The sequence below is a fragment of the Lipotes vexillifer genome, unplaced genomic scaffold, assembly GCF_000442215.2.
Source record: "Lipotes vexillifer unplaced genomic scaffold, Lipotes_vexillifer_v1.1 scaffold920, whole genome shotgun sequence".
NCBI classification, from domain to species: domain Eukaryota; kingdom Metazoa; phylum Chordata; class Mammalia; order Artiodactyla; family Lipotidae; genus Lipotes; species Lipotes vexillifer.
The window spans coordinates 354,224-378,604 of record NW_006783413.1 but is presented as its reverse complement, the minus strand read 5'-3'; the positions used below and the strand labels follow the sequence as shown (position 1 = coordinate 378,604).

The window sequence follows — 24,381 nt, the reverse complement described above, 5'->3', positions numbered from 1 at the left end:
GTGGAGCACAGGCTCCGGACACGCAGGCCCAGCGGCCATGGCCCATGGGCCCAGCCGCTCCGAGGCATGTGGGATCCTCCCGGACCAGGGCACGAACCCGTGTCCCCTGCATCGGCAGGCGGACTCTCAACCACTGCGCCACCAGGGAAGCCCAGGACAACAGGTTTTAAACAAGAGTGAGAAGTAACTTCTTTCTGGGAATAAGCAGATATCAAGAAGAGTTCCTGTCCAAATTAAAGGTATCCAAACTGGAAGAGAAGAAGTAAAACTGTCATTATATGCAGAAGACATGATACTAAATATATATACTGAAAACCCTAAAGACTCCACACAAAAACTATTAGAACTGATAAATGAATTCAGCAGGGTAGCAGGATACAAGATTAACATACAGAAATTGGTTGCATTTCTTTACACTAACGATGAAATATCAGAAAGGGAAAGTAAAAAAACAATCCCTTTTAAAATCACATCAAAAAATACTTAAGAATAAACCTCACCAAGGAGGTGAAAGACTTACACACCAAGAACTATAAAACATTGATAAAGGAAACTGAAGAAGATTTAAAGAAATGGAAAGATATCCCATGCTTTTGGATTGGAAGAATTAATATTGTTAAAATGGCCACACTACCCAAAACAATCTACAGATTTAATGCAATCCCTATTAAACTAAATTACATTTAGTTTAATAGAACTAAATGTAAGAGTTAAAACTATAAAACATCTAGAAGAAAACATAGGAGAAAATCTTACTGGCCTTGGGCGATTAGGCAAAGATTTCTTAAACTGGATACAAAAAGCATGAAGTTTAAAAGAAAAAAAGTGATAAACTAGACTTCTTCAGAAGTTAAAACATGTATTCCTCAAAAGACTCTGTTAAAAAGTTATAGACCAAGAGGAAATATTTGCAAAATGTATCTGATAAGACTGATAAAGGACTATAAAAAAAACTCAAAACTCAATATTAAGAGAGCGAAAACCCATATTTTTAAAATTGGACAGAAGATTTGAACAGACACTTCACCAAAAAAAGATACACAGGTGGCAAATAAGCACATGAAAAGAAGCTCAATATCATTATTCATCAAGGAAATGTTAATTAAAAACATAATGAGATAGCACTATATACCCACTAGATGACCTAAAATTTACAAATCTGACAGAACCAAGCGTTAATGAGGATGTGGACCAACTAGAACTCTCATATATTGCTGATGAGAATACAAAATGAAACAATCATTTTGGGAAACAGCTTAGAAGTTTCTTACAAAGTTAAACATATTTATCATATATTCCAGCAATTAGTCTTCTAAGTATTTACCCCAGAGGAATGAAAATTTATGTCCACACAAATACTTGTACATGAATGTTCATAAGAACATTATTGATAATAGCCAAAAACCTAGAAAGAACCCAAATGTCCTGATAAACAAATTGTGGCATATCTATACAATAGTATACTACTCAGCAATACAAATGAAAGAGTTACTGATACACACAACAAAAAAATGAATCTGAGAAGCAAATTTTGCTAAGTGAAAAAGCTAGACACAAGACTACATGTTGTATGACTCCATTTACATAACATGCTAGAAAAAGCAAAACCATAATAGAAAGTACAGCAGTACAAAGAAACTCAAGGAAACATTTTGGGGTGATGGAACTGTCTGTATCTCAACTATGGTCGTGTTTACATGACTATACTTATTGGTCAAAGATCAAAACTCCTAGCAGCAATCCCACACTTAGGAATTTACTCTATAGATAGATTCCACAGGTACAGAAAGAAGTTTATACCAGTTAATTAGTTAAAGCAATGTTTATAATAGCAAAAGATTAGGGGATTGATTAAATGTTAAATTATCTAAATGTGAAAAGCAAAGCTTTAGAATTTTCAGAAGAAAATATAAGGGAATGAATATCTCTGTATGATGGGTGAATGGATGGATGGATAGATATACAAGTTTTAGAATAAAAATCATGAAAGGAAAAACTACATACCAACTTTGAGAGTGATTATATCTTGGGAGAGAAGGGATTGAGACTGTAAAGGATGCTTCAACTTTATCCATAATATACTATTTTTTTAACCTTAACTAATATGAAAAACATTAACATGTTAAATCTAGGTGGTGAGTACATGATTATGTAATATATTATTCTCTATACTTTTTTCTTTCAAAAAAATTTTATTCTTGCATATGACATGGTCCTCTATGTTGAGCAGATGATATGATCATTTATGTAGAAAATCTAAGAGAATCAACCAAAAAGCTTCTGGAACTAAATAAGCAATCATGGCACAGTTGCAAAATACAAGGTTACTGTACAAAAGTCAATCACTTTCCTATATATAAACAATGAACAAGTGAAATTTGAAGTTAAAAACACATTACCATTTATATAAATCTAACAAATAGGTATAAATCTAACAAAATATGTATAAGATCTCTATGAAGAAAACTACAAAACTGATGAAAGCTATCAAAGAATGAAATAGATATTCCATGTTCATGGATAGGAAGACTCAATATTGTCAAGATGTCAGTTCTTCTCAACTTGATCTTTAAGTTCAATGCAATCCTAATCAACATCCTAGCAAGTTGCTTTGTGGATACAGGCAAACTGATTCTAAAGTTTATATGGAGAGGATAAAGACCCAGAACAGCCAACTCACTACTGAAGCAAAAGAACAAAGTTGGTGGGGCTTCCCTGGTGGCGCAGTGGTTGAGAGTCTGCCTGCCGATGCAGGGGACACGGGTTCGTGCCCCGGTCTGGGAGGATCCCACATGCCGCGGAGCGGCTGGGCCCGTGAGCCATGGCCGCTGAGCCTGCGCGTCCGGAGCCTGTGCTCCGCAACGGGAGAGGCCACAACAGTGAGAGGCCCACGTAACGCAAAAAAAAAAAAAAAAAAATAGAACAAAGTTGGAGGACTGATACTAACCAACTTTAAGACTTACTGTAAAGTGAATAGTAATCAAGACAGTATAGTATTAGGAAAAGAACAGACAAACAGACCAATGGAACAGAATAGAGAGCTAGAAATAGACCCATGTAAATGTAGTCAACTGATCTTCGACAAAGAAGCAAAGGCAATACAATGGTAGTAGCAATGACAGTCTTTTCAATAAATGGGGCTAGGAGAAATGGACATTTACACGTAAAAAAAATGAATCTAGACAAAGACCTTCACAAAAATTAACTCCAAATGGATCATAGACCTAAATGTAAAACATAAAACTATAAAACTCCTAGAAAATAACATAGGAGAAAACAGATGACCTAGGGCATGTGATGGTCTTTTAGAAACAAGAGGAATAATTCACGAAAGAAATAACTGATAAGCTGGACTTCATTAAAATTAAAAACTTCTGCTCTGTGAAAGACAATGTCAAGAGAATGAGGAAATAAGCCACATACTAGAAGAAATATTTGCAAAAGACACACCTGATAAAGGACTGCTATCCAAAATATACACAGAACTCTTAAAACTCAACAGTAAGACAACACACAGCCTGATTTTAAAATGGGCAAAAGACTTTAACAGACACCTTACCAAAGAAGATACAATGATGGCAAGTAACCATATGAAAAGATGTTCAACATCATGTCATTAGGGAATTATAGATTAAAACAACTATGTATAAAATGGTGTTAAACAAGAAGGAAAAACTGCATTAAATGGATGAGGTGGCTATTTGCCCTTTGGGCTCCCTAGTACCAAAATACTCTTCCTCTTCTGAAGAAATCACGAGAGAGGGGAAGCAGAACCCTACGACTCACTGCAAAAGCCAAAGGCAAAAGACCTAGGTGTAGCAATCACATGCTCCCAACTTGAATCTTGAGGGACTGAAACGAAGTTGCAGAGCTGGTTAGAGAAAGTTGCAGAGAAGTTGGGATTCCAGTAGAAGAGCATGAATGTCTAAGGCAGTAGAGTTCTAAAGGACAATAGTTTACATCCAGTAATGTGAGAACACCAAAATGGACCATTCCTATTCTTGGATATTGGGGTTTTATGTAAATTTTCCTTTTTATCTCCATTTTACAGGTAAGAAGAAACTTGAGCTCAGAGAGGTTCTGTGGCTGGGTCACATTAAGAATCAACTGGGAACATCACATGGATTAAATAATGGCACTAGATAAAGGATTCAGGTCGTCTGACTCTAAGTCTAGTTCTTTCCATTCCACCAGAATGCCACCATGGAGGCAGCTGGAGGACGAGAAGAAAAAGAAAAAAACATAGTCACTACCCTAAGGAAGGTGAGAGAGACAGCAAAAACAATGCAAACACATGGAGGGAAAGAGCTAATCATATAATTCACTGTCAACTTAGACACCAAAATGTAAAGTTAAGATAAAATGTGCCAAAGAGAAAGGACAGATGAGTAAGGTTGGGATTAATAACCAAAGCTGTTATCAAATAGATAGAAGTAGAACTGGGATTAAGGAAATGGATAAAACATAGATAGGCAAAGAGAAGAAGGAACAACATGAGAAAAAAGCACAGAGCAGTATTTCAGTCAAATGAGAGGCCAAACCCATTAGCCCCACAAAATCTCTAAGAGTTTGAGTGCCAGGTCCTGGGGGCTAGTCAGGCAAAAGGCTAAAACAAGGGAATTGTGGTATCCTAAATCCAGAACTTTTCCTATTTAATTTCTTCAAGAATAAATCTTTCTAAATCTCCTGCTTTGGAAAGACAGCATAAGGGAGGACAGAGGATACCAGGAGAGTCCAGAAATGAAGTAGATACATTTTGTTCCTTTTCAGTTTTTCCCAGGCATAGCCCATCTTTTTTATCATCACCTACTCCTCAACGAAACTGCACCAATATGCCTTCCCATCACTGTGTTACAATAAAGTCTTAACCTTTAAAATTACAGACTCCTTTGATAATTTAACAAAAGCTACACACCTGCTCTCCAGAAAAATGCAGGTACATCCACAAAACACTGTGCATATCAAGGGGAAATCCATGCAGGTTAAGACCATCTCCTAATAAAAATGCTTTTATTACCAATGTTGTTCTCATTAAATTTGTTTTATTAGTTATTTTCCTGTTTTATATCTACAAAAGTCTGCTTTTACTAATTTGTCTTAGGTTTATTTGCTCTATTTAAATGGACTAATTATATGGTGTTTGCTCAATAAGTATCTCTTTGGAATTGGATGGAATCATTGCTAATTCAGGGTCTTCTCTAGCCCTTGAATAATAAACACAGGCCCTTGAGAGAAATCAGTTAGAGGAAAATGTTTTTCTAAGTATTTGTCATTATGAAGATACACCATCTAAAAACAGTGTACTCCAATATTTCAATGATAACTTTTAAAAAGCTACATTAAGCTCATGGGAGTGGAGCAAAAGCTGCAGCTGCTAATGCCTAGGAACAAGGAGGTCTTGATTGTAGACTTGGTTCTGACACTTCATTACATGGGCCCTTAGACAAAAAGCATAACTATCTTAGGCCTCAAGGTTTTCATATAGAAATGAAAATTCTGTCTGTTCTGGAAAATGAAGATTTTTGTCAATCCAGTTTCTGTAAAATGAGGGGAAGAGGAGGTAAAAGAAATGATGTGAAAGGACACTGAAACATAAAATATTCCAGTTACCATTTTTAAATTAACTATTTTCATAAATCACAATGTTTTGATGATCATATTACATGCACCAGATTTCAGTAAAATTTCAGCACAATTCACTTTTAAAGAAACATCAAATTGTGCTTGGTGTTACTTGCAAAATAAAATCCTCAGAATCCTGGTGGCCTAGTTTTACTAATTTATTCTGAATTTGGATATTAATACCTAGAGAGTAACAAAGACTGCTTCAGCTGTCACTACTTTAACCTTAGAATACTGTACTAAATTTGACATCCATTTTATTTTTCTTTACTTGTCATAATGTGTGCACATTTAAATATCAAATACTCTATAACTATAATGTTATTTTTAAAATCTTGATACCCGGTAAGGCAAGAGACACTTTGATTTTTTAATGTGGCTATTATATACATGGGTTTTCAGATGATAACCAAATCTTTTTAAGTTTTAGAATCAGATTGGCAAGTTCCCAAAAATTAATGTTGCGACTCTGATCAGAACTACATTTAAATCTACAAATGAAGAGACTGTATGTTTTTAAAATATTTAGGTTTCCTATACTTGAAAATAGCATGTCTCCCCATTTATTTACTCCTTTAATTTCTTGTTTTATAATTTTCCACAAAATGGTCCCATACATCTTTTGTTAGATTTCTCTATGGCACTCTTTTTTGCTATTATAAATGGTATAATAGAAATGCAGCTGACTTTTGAAAATTGATCTTGTATCTAATAATTCTGCTAAACTCAATTCTATTATTTATGCCTTGATTCTCCAGTTCCCTATGTAGAAAATCATATTATCTAAAATTATATTTTTTTCTCTCTTTTTAAACCTAAAATATTTTGTTTGTCTGATATTACTGCATGGGCTAGGCCTACCAATAAACTTTTGAATGTAAATAATGATAGCTGGCATCTTTGATTTTTTTCTGATTTTAAAGGGAATATTTTTAAGGTTTCAGTATTGAATATATTTGCTATAGGTTTTTCAACTTTTTATTTTGAAGTAATTATAGATTTGCAACAGACAGTTGCAAAAATAATACAGAGAGGTCCCATGTAACCTTCACCCAGTTCCCCCTAGTAGTTAAATCTTACATAACAAAACCAGGAAAGTGACATTGGTACAATGTGTATGGTTCTATGCCATTTATCACACGTGTAGATCCGTATAAGAACCAGTGCAATCAAGATATAGAACTACTCCATCACCACAAAGATCTTTAGAGTTATACCTACCGCCTCCCCTCAATATCCCTAATCCCCGGTAACCACTAATTTGTTCTTCATCTCAATAATTTTGCCATTTTGAGAATGTTATATAAACAGATTCATACAAAATGTGATCTCTTGAGATTGTTTTTTTCCCACTCAGCATAAGGCCCTTGAGGTGTATCCAAGTTGCATGTATCAATCATATAATTGGGTTATGCTTTTATATCTGCTCTACCAAACTCTGTCTTTTAATTGGTATGTAGACTATTTATATTGTATGTAATTTTTTAAATGTTAGGGCTTAAGTCTGCTATTTTGTGGGGGGTTTTGTTCTCAGTGTTTTGGTTTTTTTTTCTGTTTTCTTTTTCCTGCCTTCCTGTAGGTTACTTGAACATTTTTCAAGAACTGTATTTTGCTAATCATCAGGGAAACGCAAATCAAAACCACAATGAGATACCACCTCACACCTGTTAGAATGGCTATTGGCAAAACGACAAGAAACCACAAGTGTGGGTGAGGATGTGGAGAAAAGGGAACACTCGTGCACTACTGATGGGAATGTAAATTGGTGCAGCCACTGTGGAAAACAGTATGGAGGCTCCTCAAAAACTTAAAAATAGAACTACCATATGATCCAGCAATTCCACTTCTGTGTATTTATCCAAGGAAAACGAAAACACTAATTTGACAAGATATATGCACCACTATATTTATCGCAGCACTATTTACAATAGCAAACATATGGAAACAACCTAAGTGTCTATCGATGGATGAATAAAGAAGATGTGGCGTGTGTACACACACACACACACACACACACACAGTGGAATACTACTCACTCATAAGAATAATAAAATCTTGCTATTTGCGACATGGTTGGACCTTGAAGATGTTATGCTAAGTGAAATAAATCAGAGAAAGACAAATACATATGATTTCACTTATATGTGGAACATAAAAAGCAAAAGAAATGAACAAAACAAAACTGCAGATACAGGCAACAGAATGGCAGTTGGGGAGGCATAAAATGTATGAAGGGGGTCAAGAGGTACAAACTTCCCATCATAAAATAAATAAGTCATAAGATGTGATGTACAGCATGATTACTATAGTCAATAACATTGTAGTACATATTTGAAAGTTGCCAAAAGAGTAAATCTTGAAAGGTCTCATCACAAGAAAAAAATATTTTTTACAACTTTGGATGGTGATGGATGGTAACTACACTTTCTGTGGTGATCATATTGCAGTGTATACAAATATCATGTTGTACACCTGCAACTAATGTTATATATTAATTATACCTCAATTTTTTAAAAAATAACTGCAAATTGATTTATCTACAGTATTTTTAGTGTATCACTTTGTATAGATTTTTAATGGTTACTCTAGGTATTACACTTTACATATATAACATCACAGTCTATAGAGGTCAGCATTTTACCAGTTCAAGGAAGTACAGAAGCCATCTCTCTTTAAGTCCGTTTTACTCTTCCTCCATTTATAATATAACCAACTTAAGTATTTGCTCTACAAAGATGAGAGCCACTAGGACAGTACTTCAATTGTCAAACATAATTTAGAAGCTCAAGGAAAGGAAAGTCTACTGTATTTACCCATATTTTTTCTCTTTCCACTATTCTTTCTGATGTTCCACGATTTCTTCTTCTATCATTTCCTTTCTGTTCCAAGAACTTCCTTAAGTCCTTCTTTTTTAAAAGTTTGTTACGTTTATTTTACATAAATAAATAAAAGACTTAAGTAGCAAGTATTTATTGAGCAGTCATCTCTGACAGGCCTGAGCCTCGGGGTCGGCAATATCACTGCCCTCTGCAGGTTGTCCTGAGACTAAAGGAGATGATACCTGGGAAGCCCTCCCTACAGCCTGGCATATTCACCAGGCTCAGCAAGAAAATGTGAGCACGTCCACAGTGGCTGTCATCATCATCTTTGAAGTCAGCCTTTTGGATGGCTGAGTGATGTTCATTACCTGATCTATTAGTAACAGGTGTCCCTGTTTCCCTCCCAATCTAGTCTCTACAGCGGCCTGAATGACCCTATTAATAACTATCCAAAACACATCATTCCTCTGCTTAAAACCTTGCAAAGGTTCCTGTTTCACTCAGAGTAAAGCCAAAGTCTTTACAGCCGTGTAAGGCCCAACCTGATCTGTACCACTACTTCCTCCCGCCACTCTGACCTCATGTCCTACCAGCCTCCCCTGACCAGTCTCTTCCACCACACAGGCCTCCTAGGTCTTTCCCTCCTGGCTCTGGGCCTCCATCCTAGCTTTTTCACATGCTGGAAATACTCTTCCTCCAGAGAGCCACATGGCTCACTCCCTTGCCTCCTTCATGGCTTTGCCCCATTTCACTCCTCAATTTGTTCCAGTGGCATTTCTATCTAATGTCATCCCCCATTCCCCTGCTCTATTTTTTCCTCATAGCATTCACCACTCTCTAACATAACTATTAAATTCATTTATTCTTCATCTGTACTTCTGTCTCACGCCCTACTAGAATGTACATTCCAAAAGAAACAGGGATCTTCCTGTCTTGTTCTCTGTTGTGTCCCAAGAACCTAAAACAGTGCATCGCATTACAGTAGGCATTCAATATATGATTTGGGGACAAAAATCAATGATTTTTTTTCATTAAAAAAGAAGGTTCAATTCCCTACTGTTGAGTTGTTATCAGCTTTTTTTGACTAATATCCGCCATTGATTTAGCACCCACCTGGGGCCAGGCGCATGCGCTCTGCACACGCTCTGAGGTCCCCCTCAGTCCTCTCAGCCACCCTCTGTGACAGAAACCTCTTTGTAGAAAGGTTTGGGGAGGCTCAGGGACCTGCCTCATCTTTGGCCTGTAGCGTCTGCAGCCCGAGCAGTAGGTACCCTTAAGCCATTAGGGTACTCTATTATTTTTCCTTCATCTAAGAAATACTGATTTCTCCTTTATTCCTGAAAGATATTTTCACTGGGTAAAGAATTTTGAGTTGACTGTCCTTTTCTTTCAGCCTTTGAAAGATGTTGTGTCACTTCCTTCTGTTCTCCATGGTTTCTGATGAGATATCCATGGTCATTCAAATTGTTTTTCTCCTATATTGGTAAGGTCTAATTTCTCTCTTGCTGCTTTCAATATTTTTCTTTGTCTTTAGTGTATAGAAGTTTGATTATGATGTGTCTTGGTGTGGATTACTTTGGGTTTACCTGTTTGGAGTCTGCTCAGCTTCTTACATCCATACCTCTTGCCAAATTTGAGAAACTTTCAGTCATTATTTCTCTGGATACTTTTTTATCTCCATTCTCTTTTTCCTCTCCTGGAATTCTTATGACATGAATGTCAGATCTTTTATTATAATTCCACAGGTCTCTGAGGTTGTCTTCATCTAATTTCTCTCCCCAATCTATTTTCTCTCTTGTTCAAACTGGGTAATTTCTATTGTCCCATCTTTGTGTTCACTGAATCTTTGTCCTCTCCATTCTGCTATTAAGCTCATCATTGAGTTTTTAAATTTTGGTTACTGTATTTTTTTAGTTCTAAAATTAACAATTGGTTCTTCTTTATATCCTTTATTTCTTTGCCAAGAGTTTCCAGCTTTTTATTTATTTAGTTCAGTTACAAATGTGTTCATAATTATTCACTGAAGCATCTTTATGATGGCTGTTTTTAAATCCTTGTTATATAATTCCAACCCTTGTGTCATCTCAGTGCTGGCACCTGTTTTCATTTTTTAATTGGTTTGAGTTTACTTAAAATTGCTGGTATATTTTGGAGAAAAGAATTGGTCAGAACAGCTTAAGAAGCCTGATAAGCGGAGAACTCATCTTGTTTTATTTAGATTGTTTGCTCCTAAACCTCTCTAGCTGGCAGTGAAGTCAACTCTCACCCCAGATGCTCTTTTTCTTTTTTTTTAATTGAAGTATAGTTGATTTACAATATTGTGTTAGTTTCTGATGCAGAGCAAAGTGTTCAGTTAAATATATATATTCTTTTTCATTGTAGGTTATTACAAGATATTGAATATAGTTCCCTGTGCTATACAAGAGGACCTTGTTGCTTATCAGTTTTATATATAGTAGTTTGTATCTGCTAATCCCAAACTCCTAATTTATCCCTCCCTCCCTTTCCCCTTTGGTAACCATAAATTTGTTTTCTATGTCTGTGAGTCTGTTCCTATTTTGTAAATAAGTTCATTTGTATCATATTTCAGATTCCACATATAAGTGATATCACATGGTATTTCTCTTCTCTGATTTACTTCACTTAGTATGATAATCCCTAGGTCCATCCATGTTGCTGCAAATGGCATTATTTCATTCTTTTTTTTTTTTTTTTGTGGTACACGGGCCTCTCACTGTTGTGGCCTCTCCCGTTGCGGAGCACAGGCTCCAGACACGCAGGCTCAGCAGCCATGGCTCACGGGCCCAGCCGCTCTGCAGCATGTGGGATCTTCCCAGACCGGGGCACGAACCCATGTCCCCTGCATCGGCAGGTGGACTCTCAACCACTGCACCACCAGGGAAGCCCTATTTCATTCTTTTTTATGGCTGAGTAATATTGCATTGTGTATATGTACCACACCTTCTTTATCCATTCATCTGTTGATGGACATTTAGGTTGTTTCCATGTCTTGGCTATTGTAAATAGTGCTGCTAGGAACATACGGATGCATGTATCTTTTTTTAAATAATTTTTATTGGAGTATGGTTGCTTTACAATGTTGTGTTAGTTTCTGCTGTACAGCAAAGTGAATCAGCTACTGCATGTATCTTTTTGAATTATAGTTTTCTCCAGATATATGCCCAGGAGTGGGATTGCAGGATCATACGGCAACTCTATTTAATTTATTTATTTATTTATTTGGCTGTGCTGGGTCTTAGTTGCCGTGTGTGGGATCTTCACTGTGGCATGCAGGATCTTCAGTTGCAGCATGCGGGATACTACGGTCCCCTGCATTGGGAGTGCAGAGTCTTAACCGCTGGACCACCAGGGAAGTCCCCAGGCAACTCTGCTTTTAGATTTTTAAGGAACTTCCATACTGTTTTCCATAGTGACTGCACCAATTTACATTCCCACCAGGTTCCCTTTTCTCCACACCCTCTCCAGCATTTGTTATTTGTAGACTGTTTAATGATGGCCATTCTGACCGGTGTGAGGTGATACCTCACTGTAGTTTTGATTTGCATTTCTCTAATAACTAGCAATGTTAAGCATCTTTTCATGTGGTTATTGGCCATCTGTAGGTCTTCTTTGGAGAAATGCCTCTTTAGGCCTTCTGGCCACTTTTTGATTGTGTTTTTTTTTTAATTTTATTTATTTATTTTGGTTGCGCCAGGTCTTAGTTGCAGCAGGCGGGCTCCTTAGTTGTGGCTCATGGGCTCCTCAGTTGTGGCTCAGCAGCTCCTTTTTATTTAGTTGCAGCACGTGTGCTCCTTAGTTGCAGCTGGTGGGCTCCTTAGTTGTGGCATGCATGTGGGATCTAGTTCCCTGACCAGGGATCAAACCCATGTCCCCTGCATTGGAAGGCAGATTCTTAACCACTGCGCCACCAGGGAAGTCCCGTGTTATTTTTTTGTTGTCAAGTTGTATGAGCTGTTTGTATATTTTGGAAATTAAGGCCCTATCAGTTGCATCATTTGCAAATGTTTTCTCCCATTCTGTAGGTTATCTTTTCATTTTGTTTATGGTTTCCTTTGCTGTGCAAAAGCTTGTAAATTTGATTACATCCCACTTGTTTATTTTTGCTTTTATCTCTATGGCCTTGGGAGACTGACCTAAGAAACCATTGCTATGATTTATGTCAGAGAATGTTTTGCCTGTGTTCTCTTCTAGTTTTATGGTGTCATGTCTTATTCTTAAGTCTTTAAGCCATCTCGAGTTTATTTTTGTGTAGGATGTGAGGGAGTGTTCTAACTTCATTGATATACATGCGGCTGTCCAACTTTCCCAACTCCAGTTGCCAAAGAGGCTGTCTTTTCTCCATTGTATATTCTTGCCTCCTTTGTCAAAGATTAATTGACCGTAGGTGTGTGGGTTTATTTCTGGGCTCTCTGTTCTGTTCCATTGACCCACATGTCTGTTTTTGTGCCAATACCATGCCATTTTGATTACTGTAGCTTTGTAATATTATCTGAAGTCTGGGAGGGTTATGCCTCCTGGTTTGTTCTTTTTCCTCAGGATTACTTTGGCAATTCTGGGTCTTTTATGGTTCCACATGAATTTTAGGATTATTTGCTCTAGTTCTGTGAAAAAGGTCATGGGTAATTTGATAGGGATCGCATTAAATCTGCAGATTGCTTTGGGTAGTATGGCCACTTTAACAATATTAATTCTTCCAATCCAAGAGCATGGGATATCTTTCCACTTCTTTCAATCATCTTCAGTTTCCTTTATCAATGTTTTATAGTTCTCAGCATATAAGTCTTTCACTTCCTTGGTGAAGTTTATTCCTAAGCAGTTTATCTGGCAGGTTGCATTTTTATTTATTTATTTTTAAATATTTATTTTATTTTTTATTTATTTATTTATTTTTGGCTGTGTCGGGTCTTAGTTGCAGCATGCAGGATCTTCGTTGAGGCACATGGTCTCTTTGTTGCAGCACATGGGCTTCTCTCTAGTTGTGGCATGCAGGTTTTTGCTTCTCTAGTTGTGGCACACAGGCTCCAGGGCACGTGGGCTCTGTAGTTGTGGCTTGCAGTTTCCAGAGTGCATGGGCTCTGCAGTTTGCGGCACGCGGGCTCTCTAGTTGAGGCACACAAGCTCAGTAGTTCTGCCATGTGGGCTTAGCTGCCCTGAAGCATGTGGGAACCTAGTTCCCAGACCAGGGACCAAACCTGTGTCCCCTGCATTGGAAGGCAGATTCTCTACCGCTGAACCACCAGGGAAGTCCTGGCAGGTTGCAATTTTAAAAGTTACTGTTGATGCGGGGGATGTGGGTTTGTGGCCCGGTCTGGGAGGATCCCATGTGCCGCGGGGTGGCTGGGCCCGTGGGCCGTGGCCGCTGGGCCTGCGCGTCCGGAGCCTGTGCTCCGCAGCGGGAGAGGCCACAGCGGTGAGAGGCCCGCGTACTGCAAAAAAAAAAAAAATAGTTACTGTTTTTTTACATTCCCTTTCTGATATTTCACTGTTGGTGTAAAGGAATGGAACCAATTTCTGAATGTTAATCTCGTATCCTGCTACCTTGCTGAATCTGTTTATCAGTTCTAGTAGTTTTGTGAGGAGTCTTTAGGGTTTTTGATATATAATATCATGTCATCTGCATATAAGGACAATTTTACCTCTTGCCTTCCAATCTGGATAACTTTCATTTCTTTTTCTTGTCTGATTGCTGTGTCTAGGCACCTGCTAATTGTCTAGCACAAATCGACAAAAATATTACCTTGAAACAATAGTTTCATAATAGTCTAAAGAGTATGAATAGTTAATATGAAAGGGTAGATCTGTTTTAGATTATGCCTCCCTAACAACATTTAACTATATGAATGCCAATGCATCACTGAATGTTCCAGGCGGGGTATTAGTTGATCTCAAAGTGGATGGATGCCTTATTAAAATGGAAAGCAAACTACAGCCTGAAAGTAATTGGTCTAGAGTTTTACTATGAATAGAGTCTGAAGAAATAAAGCAGCAGGCAGGGGTGACTCCAGGTAGACTCATAGGAAGTACTGCCCCAGAAGGAAAGTGTACAGATTGGAAAAGTAAAACCTTTCTTCTAACCGCAGACTTTTAAAAGTATAATACATAGCTACCTACTGACTGGAAGAGATAACCAGGATGTATTGTCAAGTAAAAATATGATACACTCTGTATAAATATAATTTTACTTTGTGAAAGCAAACCAAAAACCCCATACCATATACAAAAATTAACACAAAAGAGATCAAAGACCTAACTGTAAAAGCTAAAACTGTAAAAACTCTTAGAAAACAACATAGGTGTAGGGGACTTCCCTGGCAGTCCAGTGGTTAAGACTCCATGCTTCCAATGCAAGGGGCACAGGTTCGATCCCTGGTCGAGGAACTAAGATCGACAGGCTGTGCGGCACTGTCAAAAAATTTTTAAAAAAGAAAACAATATAGGTGTAAATCTTTGTGACCTTAGATTAGGCAGCAGTTTCTTATTTATGACACCTAAAGTACAAGCAACAACAAAAAATAGATAAATTGGACTTCAAACAAAATTTTTCATGTCAAAGGACACTTTTAAGAAGGCGAAAAACCACAGAATGACAAAATATTTGCAAATCACATACAGGCATACCTCGGCACTGTGCAGATTTTGTGTTTTTTAAAATTGAAGGTTTGTGGTAACTTGCATCGAGCAAGTCTATCAGAGCCATTTTTCCAACAGCATTTGTTCACTTTGTGTCTCTGTGTCACATTTTGGTAATTCTCAAAATATTTCAAACCCTCCACCAGCAAAAAGATTACAACTTGCTGAAGGCTCAGGTGATAGTTAGCATTTTTTAGCAATAAAATCTTTTTAAATTAAGGTATGTACATAACATTTTAGACATAATGCTACTGCACACTTAACAGACTACAGTATAGTGTAAACATAACTTTTATATGCACTAGGAAACAAAAAATTCATGTGACTCACTTTACTGTGATATTCACTTTATTGCAGTGGTCTGGAACCAAACCCACAGTATCTCTACAGGGTATTGGAGATACACCAGTATATACATGAGGTATGCCTGTAACTGATAAGGGTTTTATATCTAGAATATATAAAAATTCTTACCACTTAATAAAAAGACAACCCAATTTTTTTTTTTTTTTTTTTTTTCTTGCGTTATGCGGGCCTCTCACTGTCGTGGCCTCTCCCATTTGCGGAGCACAGGCTCCGGACGCGCAGGCTCAGTGGCCATGGCTCACGGGCCCAGCCGCTCCGCGGCATGTGGGATCTTCCCGAAACGGGGCACGAACCCACGTCTCCTACATCGGCAGGCGGACTCTCAAGCACTGCGCCACCAGGGAAGCCCAAGACAACCCAATTTTTTAATGAACAAAGGAACTGAATAGGTATTTCTCCAAAGAAGAAATATAAATAGGCAATAAACACATGGAAAAGATGTATAACATCATTAGTCATTACAGAAATGTATACAAAAACAAAGCTGTAAATCAAAATTGGTATTCGCAAATGAGATACCATTTCACACACACTAGGAAGGCTAAAAGCAAAAAAACAGAATAACAACAACTGTTGGCTTGGATGTGGACAAACTGGAATCCACATAACACTGCTGGTGGAAATGAACAATGGTACACTTTGAAAATCAGTTCACAGTTCCTCAAAACATTAAACACAGAGTTACCATCTGGCTTGTAGAAGCAGTTATATATCTGAGGGAAATGAAAACATAGGCACTCACAGAAACATGCACACAAATGTTTATAGCAGCATTATTCACAATATCCAAAAGGTGGAAACAACCCAAATGTCCATGAACTGATGAATGTATAAACAAAAGGTGGTAGAGCCATACGGTGGAATATTATTCAGCCACAAAGAAGAATGAAGTGCTGATATATGCTACAACATGGCTGAAGCTTGAAAACTTGCTAAGTGAAAGAAGTCAGTCGCAATGGACAACAGTCTGTGATCCCTTTTATATGAGATAACCAGAATTGGAAAATCCACAGAGCCAGAAAGCAGATTAGTGGTTACCAGGGGATGGAGGGAGAGGGAGTGATTACTTAGTAAGTATGGTATGTTTTTCTCTAGTTTGAAAGAGAAAGGTGGTAATTGCACAACATTGTAATATACTAAATGCCACTGAACTGTTAAAATGGTTAATTGTATGTAATGTGAATTTTACCTCAATTTTTTTAAAAGTCTACACCAAATACTGTATACAGATATTCACAGCAGCATTATTCATAATAACCTAAAAGTGGAAACAACCCAAATGTCCATTAACAGATGAATGAATAAACAAAATGTGATACATCCAAACAATGGAATAGTATTCAGCCATAAAAAGGGACAGAATATGATAAAACCTACAACTTGAATAAACCTCAGAAACATTACACTAAGTGAAAGAAGCCAGCCGCAAAAGACAAATATACTGTATAATTCCAATCATGTGAAAAATCCAGAATAAGTAATTCTGTAAAGACAGAAAGTCGATTAGTGGTTGTCTATACCTGGAGAGGTTGGGAGAAAATGGAAAGAAGTGATAGCTAATGGGTAAGGAGTTTCTTTTGAGGGTGATAATAATGTTCTAGAATTGACTGTACTGATGGCTACACAACTCTGTGAACCCAGTAAGAACCATTGGATTGTACTTTAAATGGATGAACTGTATGGTATATGAATTATACCTCAAGCTGTTAGAAAAAAAGTAAACCAAAAAACCCTAATAGAGGGGCTTCCCTGGTAGCACAGTGGTTAGGAATCCGCCTGCCAATGCAGGGGACATGGGCTCGAGCCCTGGTCCAGGAAGATCCCACATGCTGCGGAGCAACTAAGCCCATGCGCCACAACTACTGAGCCTGTGCTCTAGAACCCATGAGCCACAACTACTGAGCCCATGTGTCACAACTACTGAAGCCCACGCACCTAGAGCCTGTGCTCCACAAGGGAAGCCACTGCAATGAGAAGCCCGCACACCGCAACAAAGACCCAATGCAGCCAAAAATAAATAAATTCTTTAAATAAATAAATAAAATTTACTAAAAAAACAAAAACAATAAAACGCCCTAATAGATGTGTAAATATGCTTGTATAGTTGTTGTGAATAGGAAGAAAGGTATGGAAAGATACATACCAAGTGGGCTGTTAACATTAGTTACCTCAGGAAATGAGATGGGGACAGATGTGAGGTTATCAGGTTTTCACAAGTTTTTAAATCTTTATTCACCATTATATTGTTCACTTATTAAAACTTTAATTTTAAAGTCTGAAGAATTTTGAGTTTGAAAAACATTAAGTATATGATATTTAAAATAAGAAAACACTGTAAGGCACTACACTATAAACTATTCCCATAAACTGTTAAAAAATAACAGATTGGGGCTTCCCTGGTGGCGCAGTGGTTGCAAGTCTGCCTGCCGACGCAGGGGACACGGGTTCGTGCCCCGGTCCGGGAAGATCCCACACGCCGCGGAGCTGCTAGGCCCGGGAGTCACGGCCGCTGAGCCTGCGGGTCCGGAGCCTGTGTTCCGCAGTGGGAGAGGCTACAACAGTGAGAGGCCCGCGTACCGCAAAAAAAAAAAAATAACAGATTGATCAACAAACTTGTTATCCGTCTAAATATGAAGTTAATTTCAAAGTAGTATTTTCATAGTCAAAGCTGAGAGGAGCTACAGTTACAGCACACAATTCCTCATCATCTAATTCCATGCTACTAACAGGTGTGAAAAGCAAGGAGAAAAGTAAAAGGTGCAAAAAAGGAGATAATCATGACTGAACACAAGCTCTTTAAGACTCCACCAAGCCGCGGAGCAACTAAGCCCGTGCGCCACAACTACCAAGCCTGTGCTCTAGAGCCCATGAGTCACAACTACTGAGCCCACGCACTGCAACTACTGAAGCCGACGTGCTCTAGAGCCCGTACTCCACAACAAGAGGAGGCACTGCAATGAGAATCCCGCGCACTGCAACAAAGAGTAGCCCCACTCGCCACAACTAGAGAAAGCCTGCGCACAGCAACGAAGACCCAACGCAGCCAAAATGTAAATAAATTAATTTTTTAAAAAAATTTAAAAAGACTCCACCAATATGAAAACCCGAGAAGTCAGGGCTAAAGAGAAAATGGACAGGCAGAGCACTTGGCTCCAGACTGCTTACAATTAAAAACAAGAGAAAATTATTTCTTTTTTATTTACACTATGCCTAATCCTCAAAAACGCTATAACTTCAGTTCCTGAGTTTCCTTGACCTTGCTGAAGAATCAGATCTACAACTGGCACCCTTGAGATTACAGGAAATAATCCTATTCACACTGACTCTGCATCCAGTGACCTGGTTCCTCAGGCACTAGGAACGGCTAACCTGCCTTGTTCTAGCCTGTCCTTCTTATGAAATAATTTCCAAAGACTTGTGGCACTAGTTCCCCGGTTTGTAACCTCCTGTTTTAGAATCTAGCATTAAAGAAGTATCACCTGTCAAAATCGATAACCACCATTTCCTTCTTATTTAAAAGTTAACATTTTAGGGCTTCCCTGGTGGCGCAGTGGTTGAGAGTCCACCTGCTGATGCCGGACACACGGGTTCGTGCCCTGGTCCGGGAAGATCCCACATGCCGCAGAACGGCTGGGCCCCTGAGCCATGGCCGCTGGGCCTGCACGTCCGCAGCCTGTGCTCCGCAACAGGAAAGAGGCCACAACAGTGAGAGGCCCGCGTACCGCCAAAAAAAAAAAAAAAAATGTTAACATTTTAAAAGATAGGAATCATATATAATCCTACTGCCCTGTTTTCAATCTGCTATAGTGTATATATATTTTTTAATATAGTTGCAATTATTAATTTGCATATGTTGTTGTATTATACTTTTACATTTGTCAAATATTTGGACATAAAGATGCACTAACTGTGACATCTGTCAAACAACTGAACACAGGAGTTGACTCAGGTGTTCTTACTGGCTAGCAAGATGTCCTTTTCCTTCCCTCTCCTTTATGATAAACTGTCAAGTGGCAGACCATTTTCTAGTGCAGCAAAGGTAGCTACACCAAGCAGATCCATTCTCTAGGAGAAAGTGGGACTATTCTGGTACAAAGCAGCAGGGCAGCCATACCAGGTCTGAACCTGACATAGCAACTTTGCCAAATACAAATAAAATTCTACACAAAGAGAAATTTCCACTAATAAGATGATTTGCAGCCAGGGCTCCCTCCTTACTTCCTGAGGTTGCTGGATCACTTAACTGGCAATCAGGGCCTTATGTTAAAATCTAAGTGGAGGCTTCTAACAGGAAATGGAGAGTGAGGCCATCTAAGAAATACCGTTTCTAGAGGGGAAAAAAGCCACGTATGAATGAATATCTCATTATTCTTGGGTGGAAAAAAAATTTTTAATTGTTTTTTAAGAAGACCATGAAATGATTCTAAAACAATGTAATAAGAAAATAGCACTCAAAAGTAAACACTTTTAAAATTACGCATTGCAAAAAACATTTAGGCAGTATTTCACAGCTTCTAAATATTTAAAAAATGGAGTCACAGAAGCAAAATGAAAGACTAAAATAAATAAGGAAGCCTGCTGAGAGGCAGATAAAGAAAGGAAGTTCAGTGAGATAAGAATATTAAGGTAAACATAAGAAAAATTATAGGGAGTTCCCTGGTGGCCTAGTGGTTAGGATTCTGGGCTTTTATTTTCGTAGACTGTTTTGATCCCTGCTTGGGGAACTGAGATCCTACAAGCCACTGCACAGCCAATTAAAAAAAAAAAAAAAAAAAGGAATAAAATAATGATAAAAAAGTTTTAAAAGAAAAATTATAAAAATTCATTATAAGTAGTGAGAGAAGAGTCAACTTTGAAGAAACCGAAGCAATGATTTAAAGAAGAAATTTAAGAAAATCTCCAAGAATGAAAAAGGAAAAAAAATGAAAAGATTAATATAATTTTAAGGGGTGAGGGGACGGGTGCAAGAGTAGCAGAGCTCTAACACATTGATAATTGGAGTTCCTGAAGATGATACAAGAACAAATGGAACAGAAGTAATATTCAAATACAAAAGAAAGTTTTCTTCAGATGAAGAAAGAGCTCAAGCATATCAGATAAGATTAATAAAAAGAAAAAGAAGGGATCAGTACCTAAAAATATTTTAGTAAAAAGCACCATCTATAGACATTCTTCTAATGACAAAATGACAAAAAATGGCAATCCAGGAACTCTATACCTAGCCACTTGGCATTCACCTATGAAAAGGAGTCCATTATGCTCTAGGTGCCTTGCTAAAATAAACACTGTATCATTGACCCTGAGCTAAGGAAAGCAACCCAGTGCAATTCTTCATGTATTTAAGTACCTATATCTACAACATGAACCCACCATCCTGTCCCTCTTTTATTAAATCAAGGATGATCATCAGCCCCAAGGGTAGTCAATCAGTAGACTACATAGCATCTCAACAGATGTTTTGAAAGAAAAACTATGCTAGAAATAAGCATTTATAAGGGATAGTGACTGACCAAATCAATCAGCACCTCATTTAGGGAAGAAAAATGTGAATCACACAGACAAGTCTGAGAAAAAGTGAGGACAAAAGTAGGAAAAAAAAAAATCAAGGAGAAAAACCAAACACTTATTATGTTTCCACTCCACACTGACAAATTCCTGAGGTTCAAGTGGTAACAAGATAGCCTGTTTATTACAATTGCATTCATACTGAACAACCTTTTAATTCCCCAAGTAAGCTCTATTCTCTTGAGGGTCTGATTCCTGTTCTTCCTAGGAAACCTAGATGTGTGGCTTTGCTGGTTTTCACAAGGGTAGGCTTACACTTGACAATTATCTTCATATCTTTACTCCTTATGTATCCAGAAGTGAGAAGGAAAACTGCATTTGAGGGATCTCTAGTAGTTCGATTATGGTTGGAACTTAAAGAATGGGGGCAGAAAATGGCAAGAGTGAAGGTGAAAGCCAGGGATGACTGTCAAGTGCCTTGGAAACCAGTCCAAGGAATTTCGAGATCGACTTTACCCTAAGGGATTTTAAGCAGAGTAGTACCCTGATCAGATTTATATTTTAGAAAAGTAATTCTGGCTGCAGTATGTAGAATAAACTGGAGAGAAGCAAAAACCAATAAAAAGGCTATTGCAGAAGTCCAGGTGAGAGAGAGAGAATGGTAGCCTGTACCTAGGTAGGAAGAACTAGAAGGGAGATAAAGCTAAGAAGAAAAAGGTGATGACATTCTTGACATGAAACCCAAAGACTGAGAAAGCTGGAGCAACCACTACAACTCATGGCTATAATCTTGTAGAACTAGAGATGCACTGAATGCTGGCCACCCTATACCCACAGATAAGATACAGCATAAAGAAAGCAAGGAGGAAAGAGATGAGGGGGAGAGAGTAACAAATAAATAGCTTCTACTTTAACACCTTGCTTGCCCTCGCAAGTACTAAACAAGTTCGCCTTGGGAATCCTAGCGGTCCAGTGGTTAGGACTCGGCACTTTCATTCCCATGGCCAGGGCTCAATCCCTGGTTGGGGAATTAAGATCCCACAAACCACATGGCATGGTCAAAAAAAAATTTTTTTAAAGTTCGCCTTAAAGAAACTTCCAATGTGAAGGAGGGGAGACTGCTGTTTGTGGTAACAAAATGTATAGTACTTACTGATTGACCCTTTAAACTATACACACATATAACTTTGATAAAAATTTCTTTTTAAAAAAAGCAATGTCTGGCAGGAAAGAACAAAGCAGAAAAAAAGTTAAAATACAGATAATAGATATATGAGGATTAAGTTAATAAAGGTAAAGCACTTAGGTTCTGGCACATAGTAGGCCGTCAATAAATGTTAGCTATGATGATAACAGTTAATGTTGTTACCAAAAATGGCAGAAAGCAATTATGCAAAAAAGAAAATCCATTAATAAACATAGGCTCCTGTCCTTAATAAGGACATTCACAATACACTTCATTTCCACATGTTCAAAATATTCATTCTTCAACACCAAACATTAATATTATCTCTCTTACCAAATTTCCCAATTTTTTTCCAACATACTATCAGTCAAAGATAGTCTCCTTGCTCCAAATTCCCACAGCAGTTTATATGCATCTCTTATTTTCTACCTCCCCCTGGCAATTATTTATATCAAAATCTTAACTCCTATAATGGGCAAAAACTCTTTAAGGCCAGAATTCTTTTTTTACTCATCAGATTACTTCTGTAAAATTCCTTGAATGTAATCTTGGTAAGGGGTCCCTGAGACAATTCCTTTTTTGGAACCCATAACACTCCCCCAAACAAATACCATAAATACTTCTTTGCAACAAGACTTTCCTTGGTAACCAATTTGGTAACTACAAATTCCCTCACATAATTAGAAAATATGGGCGTTACATATAAAATTGATTGATGCAATGTAATTATAATAAGGCAGTTTTGAGTTTAGATGCCAATGCTACACCTAAAATATAAACATGGAATTGGCTTTTACTTATATATTTTTAGGAATAATGGATTATCCGTGCCCAATCCTTGAATGCATAGACATATTAAAGAGTAAAGGCCACATCTAGTTGGCCCCATAAAACATAAGGACCAATGGCCATTTCTCTGGGATAGTTAGAGACAACAGAACTAGTAGCTGAAGGACTGAGGTTCTTTGGGGACCCAAAGGCTGTCAGAAGAATTCTACCCATCATTCTTTGATGTTGATATACAACGAAACAAACAAAAAAAACTCCTCAATTTTCATATTTGGCAAAGGAACCCTCCCTTTCTTCCCCACTAGACCTTGGGAGACAACATTAAAGCTTGCTTATGCTTTATCCAGATTTTGTAAGTCTGTATTCTCTGTACAAGGGGCCACTAATTTAGAGGCGTTAAACATTAGTCTTTATTCAGATTAACCCAAATGTACATTGTGTGTCAAGTATACTAGGTGCTAGTGGAATACAAATTTAAAAATGGGTGTCTTAAAGTCTGTGGGAAAATTGATGTAGAAATAGAAAGTTACAACACAAATGCTACAATGGAGATAAATACAAGACACTGGAATGGAATAGGATTATAGTGATGATAGTGAGAACTGGGAAAACAACAACTACAACTAACAGTTTTGAAAACACAGTGCCACTTAATCCCTTAAATGCTGATTTAATCCCCACAGAAACTTTATGAGATAAGCAGTGGTATTATTACCATGTTACAAATAAGGAAAGTGGGTTTGGAAGAGGTTTAAACAATTTGCTCAAGGTTACATAGCCAGTAAGTAACAGAGCTGGGGCTCAAACTCAGGCAGTTTGACTTCAAGACCTATCTACATTCTTAATCACTATGGTAAGTTGCCATTCTCCTGGTCTGGAGAGTATAGATATCTTTCCAGTAGGTATCCTTGTTAGCCTCCTCCATTTTGATTGGAAGAAGCTTAAAGAATTTAGTAACCTTTTCATTTCTTTCCTCAGACCTAGAGAAGGGCTCAATAAGTGACACCATTATATGAAATGCATGTACACTAGAGGGCTTTCCTGAGGAATTAGATGAGAGGATTGCAAAGGTATATTGACCTTTACATGGATATTTTAATTTGATCTGGGTTTGTTTTTTTTAAAGGGAACCTTTATATATATATATATATTTATTTATTTATTTATTTATTTATTTATTTATTTATTTTTGGCTGCATTGGGTCTTTGTTGCTGCGCGCGGGCTTTCTCTAGTTGCGGCAAGCGGGGGCTACTCTTCGTTGCAGTGCACGGGCTTCTCATTGCAGCAGCTTCTCTCGTTGCAGAGCACGGGCTCTAGGCACACGGACTTCAGTAGTTGTGGCACGTGGGCTCAGTAGTTGTGGCTCGCGGGCTCTAGAGCTCAGGCTCAGTAGTTGCCACGCACGGGCTTAGTTGCTCAGCGGCATGTGGGATCTTCCCGGA

The 24,381-nt window shown here is 37.9% G+C and overlaps 1 protein-coding gene across 2 annotated transcripts in view; it reads right to left on the bottom strand.

Moving 5' to 3' along the window:
• UNC13B (unc-13 homolog B) overlaps nt 1-24,381 on the bottom strand; it is a 235,235-nt gene that overhangs the window by 176,343 nt on the left and 34,511 nt on the right. The window lies entirely within an intron of this gene.